The sequence below is a fragment of the Miscanthus floridulus genome, chromosome 18, assembly GCF_019320115.1.
Source record: "Miscanthus floridulus cultivar M001 chromosome 18, ASM1932011v1, whole genome shotgun sequence".
NCBI lineage: Eukaryota > Viridiplantae > Streptophyta > Magnoliopsida > Poales > Poaceae > Miscanthus > Miscanthus floridulus.
The window spans coordinates 119,035,710-119,049,527 of NC_089597.1; positions in this window are offsets into that span (position 1 = coordinate 119,035,710).

A 13,818-nucleotide genomic window follows, 5' to 3' on the forward strand; every position below is an offset into this window, starting at 1 on the left:
GGGTTGGTGTGTTCAATGCGGTAGGTGGCCAATGCGTTTTGTCCCATCAAAATGCCCTGACAATGTGGTACATGACCGTTGAGCCCAGCTGTGTCAGTGTGCTGCGTATCAGGGTTTGTGACCCAGGCAAAACTGAGTGGTCTCATCGATGCTGTACCGGTTATGCCTTTGTGAGAGTCTTGATTTCCCCAACCTTACATGGGCATCCAACATCGTCTTTGACCTCCTGTGGTTCGCCATGTGGCGTGGGGGTCTTGGGCTATTTGGTCCATTCCCGACCTATAAATGGGGGCCTTTCTATCATTTGAGGCACCCATGGCCATGACTATACTTCACTCCTATCTCCCTGCTAAGAGAGTGAGGAAAGGAGGGAGAGAAAAGTTTGAGTGGAACAGCATGGTTCTCGTTGCGTGTCCTACTAGGGTCGTTCATGGTGGCCGGAGCTGGTGTAGCCCCTTCCAACAGCTGGTGCTAGAAAGTGATTTGCGAGTAGGATAGGGTTAGAGAGGTGCTTGGACCGTTTCCTAGGCTTAGTTGTTTCAGCAGCTCCCAGACCCATTAGGCTTTGGGTCACTAAAACACTAGTCCTAGTGGCCATGATCAGCTTCTCCGAAAAACTATGGGTGCCTCATCGTTTCCCTCTTGTTTTTCGGGGAGCTATAGTGGTGGTCTTTGAGACTACCAACCCTACCCTTTTCTACGTGCTTTGGACTAGAGGTGTGACGAGGGGGCCTCTTGTCGCCCTTTTCATTCACTACACTCACCACTGGGCATTTTTGTGGTATCACCTTAGAGGTGATACCTGCTCTTGACACCTTGCGAGCGACCTTCCGCTCTTGTATTCAAAGGTGCTAAGCCGAGAGAGATTTTTCCCTAGTTCTAGGCTTCCCCTATGGTGGTAGTGAGCCCCTAAGCCTTGAGGCCAGGGTCACGCCTTTGTTTGGGGTCACTGGAAGAGCTGATTTGGCCTATGATACGAGTAATTATCTCCCCGACCACTTTATGCGTGGTCATGAGGTTTTTTGTGATCGTGTATTGGCTCATAGGTCTTGGACCTCTTTGCTTTTTCCATGTGACTGAGCCATGATCATGCTTTGGGCCCCACATCGCTTTAAGAGGAAGACTCTACTGTGTTACCCTAGCCATCTGCTTTGTTGATATCTCCTAGAGAGGTCGCAGACCTCTGATAGTTTGTGAATCTCCGGAGCTGGCCTTAGATTTGAGACCTAGGATGCAGGGAGGAGTCGGTCGAAGCTTGGCCCTGACTTCCTATGGGGTCATGGGGACCCGACTCTATTTTTCCTTGACGTCCTTGCTGACCTCGAGAGGTCGTGTTGCCTTGTTACAAGTAGGTTTAATTTCACCCCACGTGGGGAGAGGCATCTCCACCGTAACCATGTGGTCAGAGCGATGTGCCTCGTCGGGGTCGATGGGTAGTTCAAGCGGGACCCAATGTCCTCCCCAATCGACGTGGAGTTCGGCTATGCCTCATCAAGAGACGTCCCACAAATCGTCGGTCATCAAGCCTGTCGGTCCCCGACTACCTCTATAGTAGTCAGAGGGCAAGATGCCTCCCCCCAGAGGGGGTCAACCCGGTCGACTTCGAAGCGGATGACTTGAACATAGAGAGAGATTGTCGTGTGGCTCTGCACCACTGATTAGAGCCATAGGGGACCATCTCCTCCCTACCCCTATCCCTTTTATGGCCTCGAGTCCTTCAAAGGACCGGCCTAAGAGAAGGTTTCCTAAACACAATGCGGGGTCATGGATGCGGCGGGTCGCTCAACACATGAATCTAGGGACTGTTGGCCTTCCCTAGCCATGTTGTGTCCTAGCGGAGCCCACTCATGAGTAGTTGTGCGCCACAAAATGCGAGCGCATGAATCGAAAAGTATGAGGAACAAAAAAATACAATGCTTACTTGGGATTCATTTCAACGCTGGTATCTATCACTCGGCTACCTCCCCTGCACCATGGGATCATTGGAATAGTTAGTAAATGCTGAGGAGGACGTCTTATATACCTCCCATGACTATTCTTGAGCCTCGTGACGCCTAGGAGACTGGACTGCTACATCTTTCATCGCTCGGGTTGCAGGTGCATCTTGGTGTCCGCACCCGTCTTGAATGCCAACCACCATCTTCTCTACCTTCATCTTTGCGCCATCTATTTATGTCGAAGGGGAGAAGGGTAGCAAGCCTCGCCCCCTCCTTCTTCCTAGCTTTCGAGTTTCTCAGGCATCCAATCTAAGAGAGTGGTTGCTTTCTCTAAGTCCCATGGCTCGTGGCTTGTCCTAGTGACTTCGCCATCACTGGGAAGAGTCTTTCAAGATCAGGTTCTGCTGTGTCCTATTGGTGTTCATCCTCCTTGGGTGTTAAAGGAAGTTCCATGAAGACAGGGAGGAACAATATCATGGGTGGCCTAGGCCACTCGGCTCCCCCATATTGGCGTGCATGTGGCTCCTTGGTCTGGACATCGATGGGGGACCTTAAAGGGTGGGAACGCGTCCCACAACTTCCTATTGTGGGGAGACCTTTCACCCCAAAGATTTTGACCTAGGAGCACTTGATCATCGACTCGGTGGCTCGCGATCGTCGGCTCATCGCCAAGTGTTCTGCTTTGGCTCCAACGGAAGCGGCGTCGGGGCGGATCCTCATGGGGCTCCTCTTCCTCAGATGTTAGAGGTAGCTCCATGAGGTGGGTCTCCTTGAGGCTACTTTCGACAGTCCTCTCCTACTCGTGGTGCAGATCTGAAGACTAGAGACGCCTTGTGCTGGTCTCTCTACTTCATGAGATGTCTATCGCGAGCAGGAAGGGATCCGACAATCAATGTAACCTCGAGTTGAGTTGACATCCAGTCTTGCAGTGCGCTCGACCAGATGTATTTGCCCATGGCTTAGAAGTCGATGGTCCTAAATGTTTATGATTGTAACGTTTAGCGAACGCATAAGCCTTTGAGACTTCGATGTGTGCATTGTTCTTTTGATTTTTTTTTTCTTTGACGTTGTCGCTATTGACTATTTCACTTATTTGCCTTGGTGAATCTTGGCATGAGGAACTTCACCTAAGTTTTGTGGCTTTAGGGCTATTGATGGTTCCCGTGAATTACCCCACCCGATTGGGCCCATCGTCGAGTTGTTGCCGGGCTGCGATGCGAGTTCACGTTCATGTACCACGGTGCGTTCCACCGTAGTCGAGGATACCTTAGTCGTGGGCTGGTTTGGCATGGCTCCTGCCCCAGGAAGGCGGCACACTCATCGTTTTGCCATTAGTCCTCCCTTCAGAGGGGCGGTTGCCGATAACCCGGATGAAGCATCCTCGTCATCTTGCTGGTGTTGTTGTCCAGATGCGCGCCGAGGTGCTCGGTGTGTGAGCTCATCTATCATGTCACCCCCTGTGTTCCTCTTGTCCAGGCTAGAATGTGCTCCATCCCCTTAGGCCATGTGTGTGTGGGTGCGCGTTCTAGCTTGGGGGCTAGCCCGCAGGGCTGAACATTGCGTGGCCCAGCGGCGCGGTCAAAGCATTGGGAACTAGTTGCAGATTTGTTTTGATGTAAGAGGTAAATGAGTGGAGGGTTTAGGCTTCATCTTTCCCTATTCCTCCTATTTGGGCAAAGCGATGTTCTATTTCCCTTCACTCCCATGCACGAGTGCCCGACTTCGCCCAGGAGCTGGTCCATGAGGCTTGGTCTGAATGGCGCCTCGGTGCGTTCGAGAGATCGGGAATCAGTTCGCTAATCTATTTCGCCATGAGTACGGACAGAGAGGCTCAAAACAAGTCCTTTGTCCGATGACAGATGGTGTTCGGGATTTACATATATATGATGTGTGTTTGGCATATTCATTTGCCATTCCGCCGTTCTTTCGCTTACTTTTCATGCAAAATGGAATGTGCTTCGTCCCCTTAGTCCTATGTTCATGAATGCTTGTTTCAGCCTAGGGGCTAGCCTGTGGGGCTAAAATGTGCACAATCCATCAGAGCGATAGGACGTTAAGGGTAGGTCGTAGAACCAGCACAATGCGGAAAGAAAGCGAGAGGACGACAAACGCTCTTCTTTTCCTTCGTTCCCTTCATCTTGAGTGTATGAGTTCCCCATTTCCTTTCAATCTCATGTGCAGGTGCCTGGCCTTGCCTAGGAACTGGTCCATGAGGTTTGGCTAGGGCGACCTTGGCACGAGCGAGAGATCAGGATGTGGGTCACCGGCTCGTCGTGACCCAGGGAGCGGTTGGCAAAGACTCAAAAAATGGGTCACTGGGACAATGACAAATAGTGCTACACCATGGATCATGTGCATGTGCCTATGTGTGCAACCTCGCGAGTGAGTCATGTCCAGTTGCTTGCACAAGTCGGATCGCTTTACTCGGGGATCCATGCGATACTAGGAGTAGATGTATGGACGCTATGGACTTTGGTTCACTCTATGTGTCGGCTCTAGTTCTAGCTCTCTAGTACTTATGGGTGAGCCTACATGTGTATGTTGATGTGCTTGGGCAGAGCAGCTAAAGTCAAAGCTGATGTAACTAACCGATTTGTCGAAAGCCATCATGGATCTGGTCATCATTGCTCGAGGCGTGATGAGCCCCCAAGCGCTTGTCCATGCCAAAGTTGTTGCAATATCTGGGCCATGAGCTGATGAGGGCATTTCTTTTGTGCTTGGAATGGTTGCAGTCAGCATGGATCAACCTCTCGGATGGCTTTAGGTTGATCTCTGTCGGGCCAACGTTCTTGGTAGGCTCACGAGCCCCCGAGGGTGACTTCTTTGAGCTCGGTCACTATAGCTTCTGACTAGGGAGGCTCTTGTGTTTTGGTGCTTGAGCCCTCGTGGCGTGACGACATCGCGGTCATCGTGTCCCCTCTCTAGGTGTGATTGCCCCTCTCGACAAGGAGCTAGCTGACCTGTCGCTAAGGAAGTGGGGTCTGAGCGCCACATGGTTTGGTCCGCTCGGCGCAGCACGTGGTGCGCTCAGGGAGCCCACTTCCTCAAATGCACGCACCTCCGAGTCATAGCTAATAGTCCACTGAGACATGATGGGCGGTTTGTCCACCATGCGGGATTGAACCCTAGTTCTGGGCTTAGCTACACGAGGCGTGGTGCCGAGTAGCCGCTTGATCACTAATGATGTCGCCACGTGGCGGTGGGTAATTTTGTCATTCGTGCGTGCCCTAACACACTACTCTCCACAAGTTGTGGAGATGTTGCTCGGGGCATGGTTCTACCACTAGATCTAGGCTTCCTAAGCAGTTGGCCTAGATGGGATAGAAGCTGGTGATGGGCACTGACCCTATTAGTTTGAATAACCTCGTGGTTTCACGAAAGGATGTGGCCAGATGAGGCCATTCCCCGGGTGAGTTCACCATAAGCTATGGACTTTTGGCCTCCTGGGTGGAGGACTTGGCCATGACTAGTGACAAGAGAGGGTACTGGCCCCCCGATGTAGGTGAACTCTGGGATGCTACCGCTAGGGACAGTTCTGAGAGTGTCCGCCATGGGCCACGGGACCTAAATATCCATGGCAGAGGTTTGGGTCGTGGCTATAAGCAGACGCAGGTGCTAGCCCTCTGACACCGGTGAACTCATAGTTTTCATAGCGGATGTGGCCATCGTGGGCCATTCCACCAGCGAGTCCACCAACGGTGCGAGGAGCCATCGCTTCCTGCTCAACAATCGAGAGTGCACGACTATCCCCTACCTGACATGCCAACTCTCGGTATTTTATAAACCAGACTAGCAAATTTATATGATTGTCGCGCTGCTTTAGGAAGACGATGGTAGCATCCAAAAGACATGGATATTAATACTGGTTCAAGCCGAAGCCCTACGTCCAGTCTCAGTGATGATCGAGTGTGTGTTCCTTGCTTGAATGCTCTGAAGTTCTTATAATAGGGGATGCAAGAATGGTGAAAGAGGTAGGAGATCTAGAGCTAGGAGATGGGATGCCTGAAGGGAAGCTTCAGGAGCCCTTCTACGGTGTAAGAATGAATGAATGAGAGTTGAATCGGAATGGTTTTGGGGCCCCAAGCCAGGTGCCCTGGCTGCCCTTATATAGAGTTCAGGGCCAGGGCATGCACAAAGAAGAAGGTTCTCCCGACCGAAGGGTCATGATCTAGAGGAAGGTCCTAGCTGACTTGGCTTGCAAGCTATGCTGTCTTGTGGAGCACGTCTAGGTGTGGTTGTCATCATGGTCTTATGCCATGTCATGGCATGGTGTAATGTGGTGCTACTGTGCTGGCCGTGGCGGTACTATAGGCACGGTGGTGGTTTGCCAGCCGTCCTATGCGACGTAGTCCTCGCCATGGTCTTCGTCATTGCCTCCTGGTTTCTAGGGGTGTCATACAGGGGTTGGTAGCCACCCCTGGGTCATCGATCACCCTGTGGGCTTAAGGAGCTGAGGGCCATGATCCCGACCATTGGGGTCATGGCTTCCACCAGTCTAGATGGCCTCTGAGTCAAGGCCCTCATTGTGGATCCCATCCCATAGTGGGTAGAATCATACATGCATCCTATCGGACCATATTTGGATGGTGGTCCACCATACCAGTCGTCACTGCCATGCGGTGTTGTCTTGTCTGCACAGTGTGGCACAAGGATGGTGTCTGACTGGACCGAGGTGACCACTGTCCCCTTGATCCTTGTAGAGCCAGAGTAGCGTGCTTACTTTTGCCAGAGCAGGCATGTTTGGCTAGGCTTGACCTATCCCCGTTCCTCCTAGGGGTCAGGACGGTGGAGAGGTTATGAGTCTCTTGTGCGTCGTGTGGCTAAGCAGAAGGAGGGGTCGTAGCTGACCCTAGCCTTTGGCATTTGGCCTGGCTCACTCAGCTCAGCTAGGCCTCGGTCGCTCGGGCCTTCGCTAGCTGATGTGTCATGGGTCGCTTGGCCTGCTAACTAATTGATGCCTTGAGACACCCCGGGGTTATGACCCCGACGCCTATCGAGCAAGGTCTAACATGTGTAGTAATAATTATGTATCAATAGTGTAGACTCCAACTAGCTCAGCTTACTAGATGCAAGAACCCTTTGTTTGTCTATTGTTTATATCTAGCGAAGCTACACAGAGAGAAGTTATATCTGCGTCTTGCCAGGCTCGACTATATCTGCCAGGATTCTTAGGGCTAACAGGTTATAGATGACTTGTGTCTTGATATGTCTAGACAGATTTGATCAATGTTTGTCCATTGGTTGTATTGATTATCCATTCCATCCAATCCATTTAGCTAGACGATGAATATACAATATTTTCATAATTTTTAGTCAACCACCTCTATACTCACTCCACGTCCCTAAAGAAAGTCATTTTGGACATCGACACGGTCTCCAAAAACAACTTTGACAACTAATTTTTGCTATAAAATATTTATAGAATATAGTCAATATATATTTTTCTATTACCACCTAAAAATACGGATGGGTTTCGTCCAAACCAGCCTTCGTGTGCGTGCCGATACGAGCCTCCGTGTCCGAGTCCAATCCACGTTGAAGATATAGCACCATCGTTTCCATCTATTCCCACTGGATCCCATGTGCCCACCCTCATCCTTCCCGGTGGCAATGTCATCGCCTTTCTCTACCCCCACACGCCTTCTCCTGACTGTGACCGGGGTCAGTACTATAGATTAACTTATCACTATCGCCACTTTCACTGCCGTAGCGATAAAAGCGTCGGTGTGATACTTCCACCGTCGGTTGGATCGATAAGGAGGCCTCCTAAGAAAGGAAACCGACAGTTGAAAACCATCAATGTGGCGGTGATAGTGGGGTTGAATTCCACCGTCGTTTGGAACACCGAGCCAACTAGGATAGACATTATGGCCGCTGGCCCTACATGACCATTTGGTGTACTAGCGGTAGTAAATTCAGCGTGAGTTTTCTCCTCATTTCATAACTACCCACAACAAAGTAGCATCGCCATTACTTTCCTATGGAGTATGCCTCATCTTCCCTGACGCTCATATTAACTGCTTCTCTCTGCTTCTCCATCTTCAAGGTTGGCCTATTTAAGCTAGGGTTGGATGCGCTTCTTGGCAATCCACACACTCCTTCCTCCTTACGGAGTAGATACAGATAGACACAGACAAAGATCTTGAGCCAACCAGCTATATTTCCTTCATTGCCATGGCGCTCCTTCTCCAACTCCTCCGGCGGCAGTAGCAGCGTTGGGAGAAGACCTTCAAGATTGGGTACTACCAGCATCTAGGAGCAGTGGGTGCTGCTCGATCTAGGTGCTAGTGGAAGTTTTGTGATTAAGGGGGTTTGCTTAATTGGGCAAGCCAAGGGGTACTCAATGCACTTTGGTATCCCTGGTTTGCCCTGCACATTTCTTGTCCCGATTCACCATCCGATACTGATGAGGACATGGCACCTTCGGACACGAACAATGATTATAAGGTGCGCTCGTTCCTACATTTGCATAGTGGCTTTGGTTATAATTCACTTGGTTCCACATATACATGTCACTATTTGATTGTAGGTTCAAATGTGTTTCATAATGGAAGTTCATCAAAGTTGAACTTTTGGTTCGTCGGTAGCCCGATAGTGCCTCATTGGGAAGGCCATAACTCATCTATCCGGAGTGCGATCGAGGTCAATGAGCACTTGATGGAAAGCTTGTTTGATAAGATTTCAAATAGATCTGGTCCCATCTCAATATCATGTCGACAAGGCCTCCAAATTACCAATATATTCTGTCGCTATTTCTGGCGGGAGTTACACTATCGTCATGGGCTTGTTAGACATCCTTGGGACCCAGGGCTAAGTTAGAGCACGCCCCAAGAAGATGGAGAACACCTAAGAAATGTCCTTGGATGTCCTCCTCCTTGGCCACCACCTTAGGAGGCCAGCAAGGACGTCCAAGCCAAGCCAGAGGCCCAGTCCAATCCGAGTTCGAGTCTGCCTCGGCCGTCAGGACCAGTCTGCAATAAAATGGACACCCAGGACGTATTCGGACTCCATTTTCGATGATCCACATATGGATGGAAAGATAATTTGATAAGGAAGCCAATCCAAGTGGTTTCACATCAAAAGCTCTTCGGAATCAATAGGAATCGTCGAAACAAGTCAGCATCCAGAATCTGCCAGGGTGCTGCGACACCTTCTTTTGGTCCGTTGGGCCGTGTATCGTGTTTGGGCCCATTAGGGGGCGTGTCTAGGGTAGGCGGCGACCCTAAGACCTTTATAATCATACACCACCACCGTCATTAGGTTTTGGGTTTTGCTTAGATTATTCTGCCAAGAACAATTTCACCGTTCATCGGTTTGTGAGACCCCAACTTCGGGAGGTTAATCATTCATCTGCAATTTGGTTGCGTTCTTTCTTGTTCTTGCTTGTGTTCTTCGTTGCGTAGGCAGGGATTAGCCTTCTTGGCGAGGTCAACCTAGTCCGTGACTTGGTTGATAACCAGAGGAGCTGTGGTACTAAGATTGCAGGGTTTGATCTTTTGATCTGAAGCTAGATCGGTGTGTCATTCTCCGCCACAACGATAGTTACCAGTACCTGACGGAAGATCGGGACTCCCGTGATGAGGACATGGCACCTTCGGACACGAATAATGATTATAAGGTGCACTCATTTCTACATTTGCATAGTGGCTTTGGTTATAATTCACTTGGTTCCACATGTACATGTCACTATTTGATTGTAGGTTCAAATGTGTTTCATAATGGAAGTTCATCAAAGTTGAACTTTTGGTTCATCGGCAGCCCGACAGTGCCTCATTGGGAAGGCCATAACTCATCCATCCGGAGTGCGATCGAGGTCAATGAGCACTTGATGGAAAGCTTGTTTGATAAGCTTTCAAATAGATCTGGTCCCATCTCAATATCATGTCGGAAAGGCCTCCAAATCACCAATATATTCTGTCGCTATTTTTGGCGGGAGTTACACTGTCATCATGGGCTTGTTAGACATCCTTGGGACCCAGGCCTAAGTTGGAGCATGCCCCAAGAAGATGGAGAACACCTAAGAGATGTCCTTGGACGTCCTCCTCCTTGTCCACCACCTTAGGAGGCCAGCAAGGACGTCCAAGCCAAGTCAGAGGCCCAGTCCAATCCAAGTTCGAGTCTGCCTTGGCCGTTAGGACCAGTCTGTAATAAAATGGACACCCAAGACGCATCCGGACTCCGTTTTCGATGATCCACATATGGATGGAAAGATAATTTGGTAAGGAAGCCAATCCAAGTGGTTTCACGTCAAAAGATCTTCGGAATCAACAGAAATCATCGAAACAAGTCAGCGTCCAGAATCTACCAGGGTGCTGCGACACCTTCTTTTGGTCCGTTGGGCCGTCTATCATGTTTGGGCCCATTAGGGGGCGTGTCCAGGGTAGGCGACGACCCTAAGACCTTTATAATCATACACTACCACCGTCATTAGGTTTTGGGTTTTGCTTAAATTATTCTATCAAGAACAGTTTCGCCGTTCATCGGTTTGTGAGACCCCAACTTCGTGAGGTTAATCATTCATCTGCAATTTGGTTGCATTCTTTCTTGTTCTTGCTTGTGTTCTTCATTGCGCAGGCAGGGATTAGCCTTCTTGGCGAGGTCAACCTGGTCCATGACTTGGTTGATAACCAGAGGAGCTGTGGTGCTAAGATTGCAGGGTTCGATCTTTCGATCTGAAGCCGGATCGGTATGTCATTCTCCGCCACAACGATAGTTACCAGTACCTGATGGAAGATCGGGACTCCTGTCCCCATTAAGTGGTAATCAGAGCTAAGGTATACCATCAGGTTCACTTTTATTCCCTAGTTTGAGAGTTTCGCATTCGTCCTATAGTCTAGTGTCATATTTTTATTTTCTATCTAGAACCTTCCGCGCCATAGCCTTTGCATATTTCAGTTTTAGATCCGTTGTTGAGTTTATGTCCTAGGTCAAAGTCTTGTTGCTGGTTTAGATTGTGTTCTTTTCTAGTTTGTATTAATCCCTCCACCCACCGCTATTCCGTATCACCATCGGTTTGCATCTTGTGTCCACTAAAACCCTAATTCGAGCAGCTTCCTTAAAACAGTCATAACTTTTGCATCCGAACTTGAAACGGAGAAAATTTTATATCTACGGAGAATGCCAGAAAATTTTAGATCTATTTCATCCCAGCATAGCTGGGTTCGCAAAAATTAGATTTGCAAAATTCGTTTAAGAAAATTAAGTTTCTGGGCCCATAAGTTTTGGTATACTTTTTAGAGCACAGTCCTTATTTTCTATAGGGCACATCTTTTATTCAATTGAGCTCAAATTTTTTGTGGTTTATTCTTGTGTGCTCCTTGTTGAGAAAAAATATCAAAAGAGCAAAAGCAAGAAAAAAAAGATTGGACAAAAAAATAAAAGAAAAAAAATAGTAAAAGAGAATAGAAGATATCGAAAAGGAGCACATAAGGAACACTCAATAGCTCTATTGTTTGTGGTACCTTTTGCCTTATTCATATCTATTGCTACCTTTAATACTTGTTTCCTTTCATCCTTGTTTCCTCTCTTGTTTATCACAACTGGTGATAGGAACACGTATAGGCCAGCAACTAGGACAAGTGCTCTGGACATTTATTCAATATTGTTGTCTGTCACTGACTTGTGTGCCACATATATATATTTGTTTTTTTTCATGCCTCCCAAGCTCCACATATATACTTCAGATTAGTATAGAAAAAAGGTCCTTGCTATCTCGGTACCACTACCTCATAGGTATCATGAACCAGTCGCCGGTTGTACCGTCCACTGCTTGCATTGGTAAGAACTTTGTAAGAGCTTGGTAAGACGCTTCCACTTGCTGTCAAAAGTGACACCACTGTAACCACGTAGTTATTTGATAGGGATAATATTTTTGTATTGTCTTTTGCTGTCTTCTAACAATGGCAGGTTATTCGTATCCACCGACTTATGATGGTATAGGTGCTGATGAGTACATGGAGTGGGAAATTGCCATCGACAATATATTTGCTACTCGCTTTATGTGTCTAAGGAGGAAGGTAAAAAATGCAGGTAGTGTTTTGCGACATTCTGCTTTATCTTGGTGGGAGTCTTTAGATCCTTCTGATAAACCTCAAACTTGGAATGATATGAAACTTCTTATGCGAGAAACCTTTGTTAATCTACCTCCAGTTTTGATTTCATATGATGAGGTGCACCATTTGGAGGAAGAATCTATTATTATTTCTCTTGCTATGACTAACCTTCTGCAGGATAATATCCATAAGCGAGAGGATGACATGGAAGAAAATGAGGAGCTCACAACCTCATATGCAAATTCAGAACCATCACTTCACAATGCACCTATTACTCCTGCTAAGAACACAGGTAATGCCCATGGTGCTACACTCACAGAAGGTGAAAATTGTCTTAATGTACTAAATTTTTCCACAAACCATGCTATCATAAAGCAATTGTTAGTGGAACCCTCTCTTGATTTATCTTTGTCCCGTGATAATTTGCTTGATGTTCCTTGTGATAAAGATGAATTAGTTGATGATGCTTCAGTTTTCCATGTTTTGGAACCAATTGCTTATGCTGAACATAAATGTTTGCTTCCCGTTGCTACCGAAAAAAAAGAAAAGAAATTATTGTATTCTTCAAATACTTTGGGTTATATTGAGTTTGATACTTTATATGCTCTTAGTAGTTTAGAAGAGAAACTTAAATGTGTTGAATTGCCATGGTTGTCTACTTGTACATATCATTTTATTGGAAAATATAATTGTAAAGGAGAGTATATGGTGCATCGTGTCTATATTTGTTCAACTCTGAAATCTCCTAATATTGCGCAAAAGTATGATCAACCAAAGGATTCCAATTGCTATAATCTTGTCATGTCGAGTTTCCCTAGTTTTGTTATAAAAAACATATTAAATTTCAAGAAGGAGAGCAATGTTGGCTACTACCAACAACGTTTCCTTCAGCTAATCCCAAACTGAGGACGGTTTGTTGTCAAGAAGGGGAGGATGATGAGGACATGGCACCTTCGGACACGAACAATAATTATAAGGTGCGCTCGTTCCTACATTTGCATAGTGGCTTTGGTTATAATTCACTTGGTTCCACATATACATGTCACTATTTGATTGTAGGTTCAAATGTGTTTCATAATAGAAGTTCATCAAAGTTGAACTTTTGGTTCGTCGGCAGCCCGACAGTGCCTCATTGGGAAGGCCATAACTCATCCATCCGGAGTGCGATCGAGGTCAATGAGCACTTGATGGAAAGCTTGTTTGATAAGCTTTCAAATAGATCTGGTCCCAACTCAATATCACGTCGGCAAGGCCTCCAAATCACCAATATATTCTGTCGCTATTTCTGGCGGGAGTTACACTATCGTCATAGGCTTGTTAGACATCCTTGGGACCCAGGCCTAAGTTGGAGCATGCCCCAAGAAGATGAAGAACATCTAAGAGATGTCCTTGGACGTCCTCCTCCTTGGCCACCACCTTAGGAGGCCAGCAAGGACGTCCAAGCCAAGCCAGAGGCCCAGTCCAATCCGAGTTCGAGTCTGCCTCGGCCGTCAGGACCAGTCTGTAATAAAATGGACACCCAGGACGCATCCGGACTCCGTTTTTGATAATCCACATATGGATGGAAAGATAATTTGATAAGGAAGCGAATCCAAGTGGTTTCACGTCAAAAGCTCTTCGGAATCAATAGGAATCGTCGAAACAAGTCAGCATCCAGAATCTGCCAGGGTGCTGCGACACCTTCTTTTGGTCCGTTGGGCCGTGTATCGTGTTTGGGCCCATTAGGGGGCATGTCCAGGGTAGGCGATGACCCTAAGACCTTTATAATCATACGCCACCACCGTCATTAGGTTTTGGGTTTTGCTTAGATTATTCTGTCAAGAACAGTT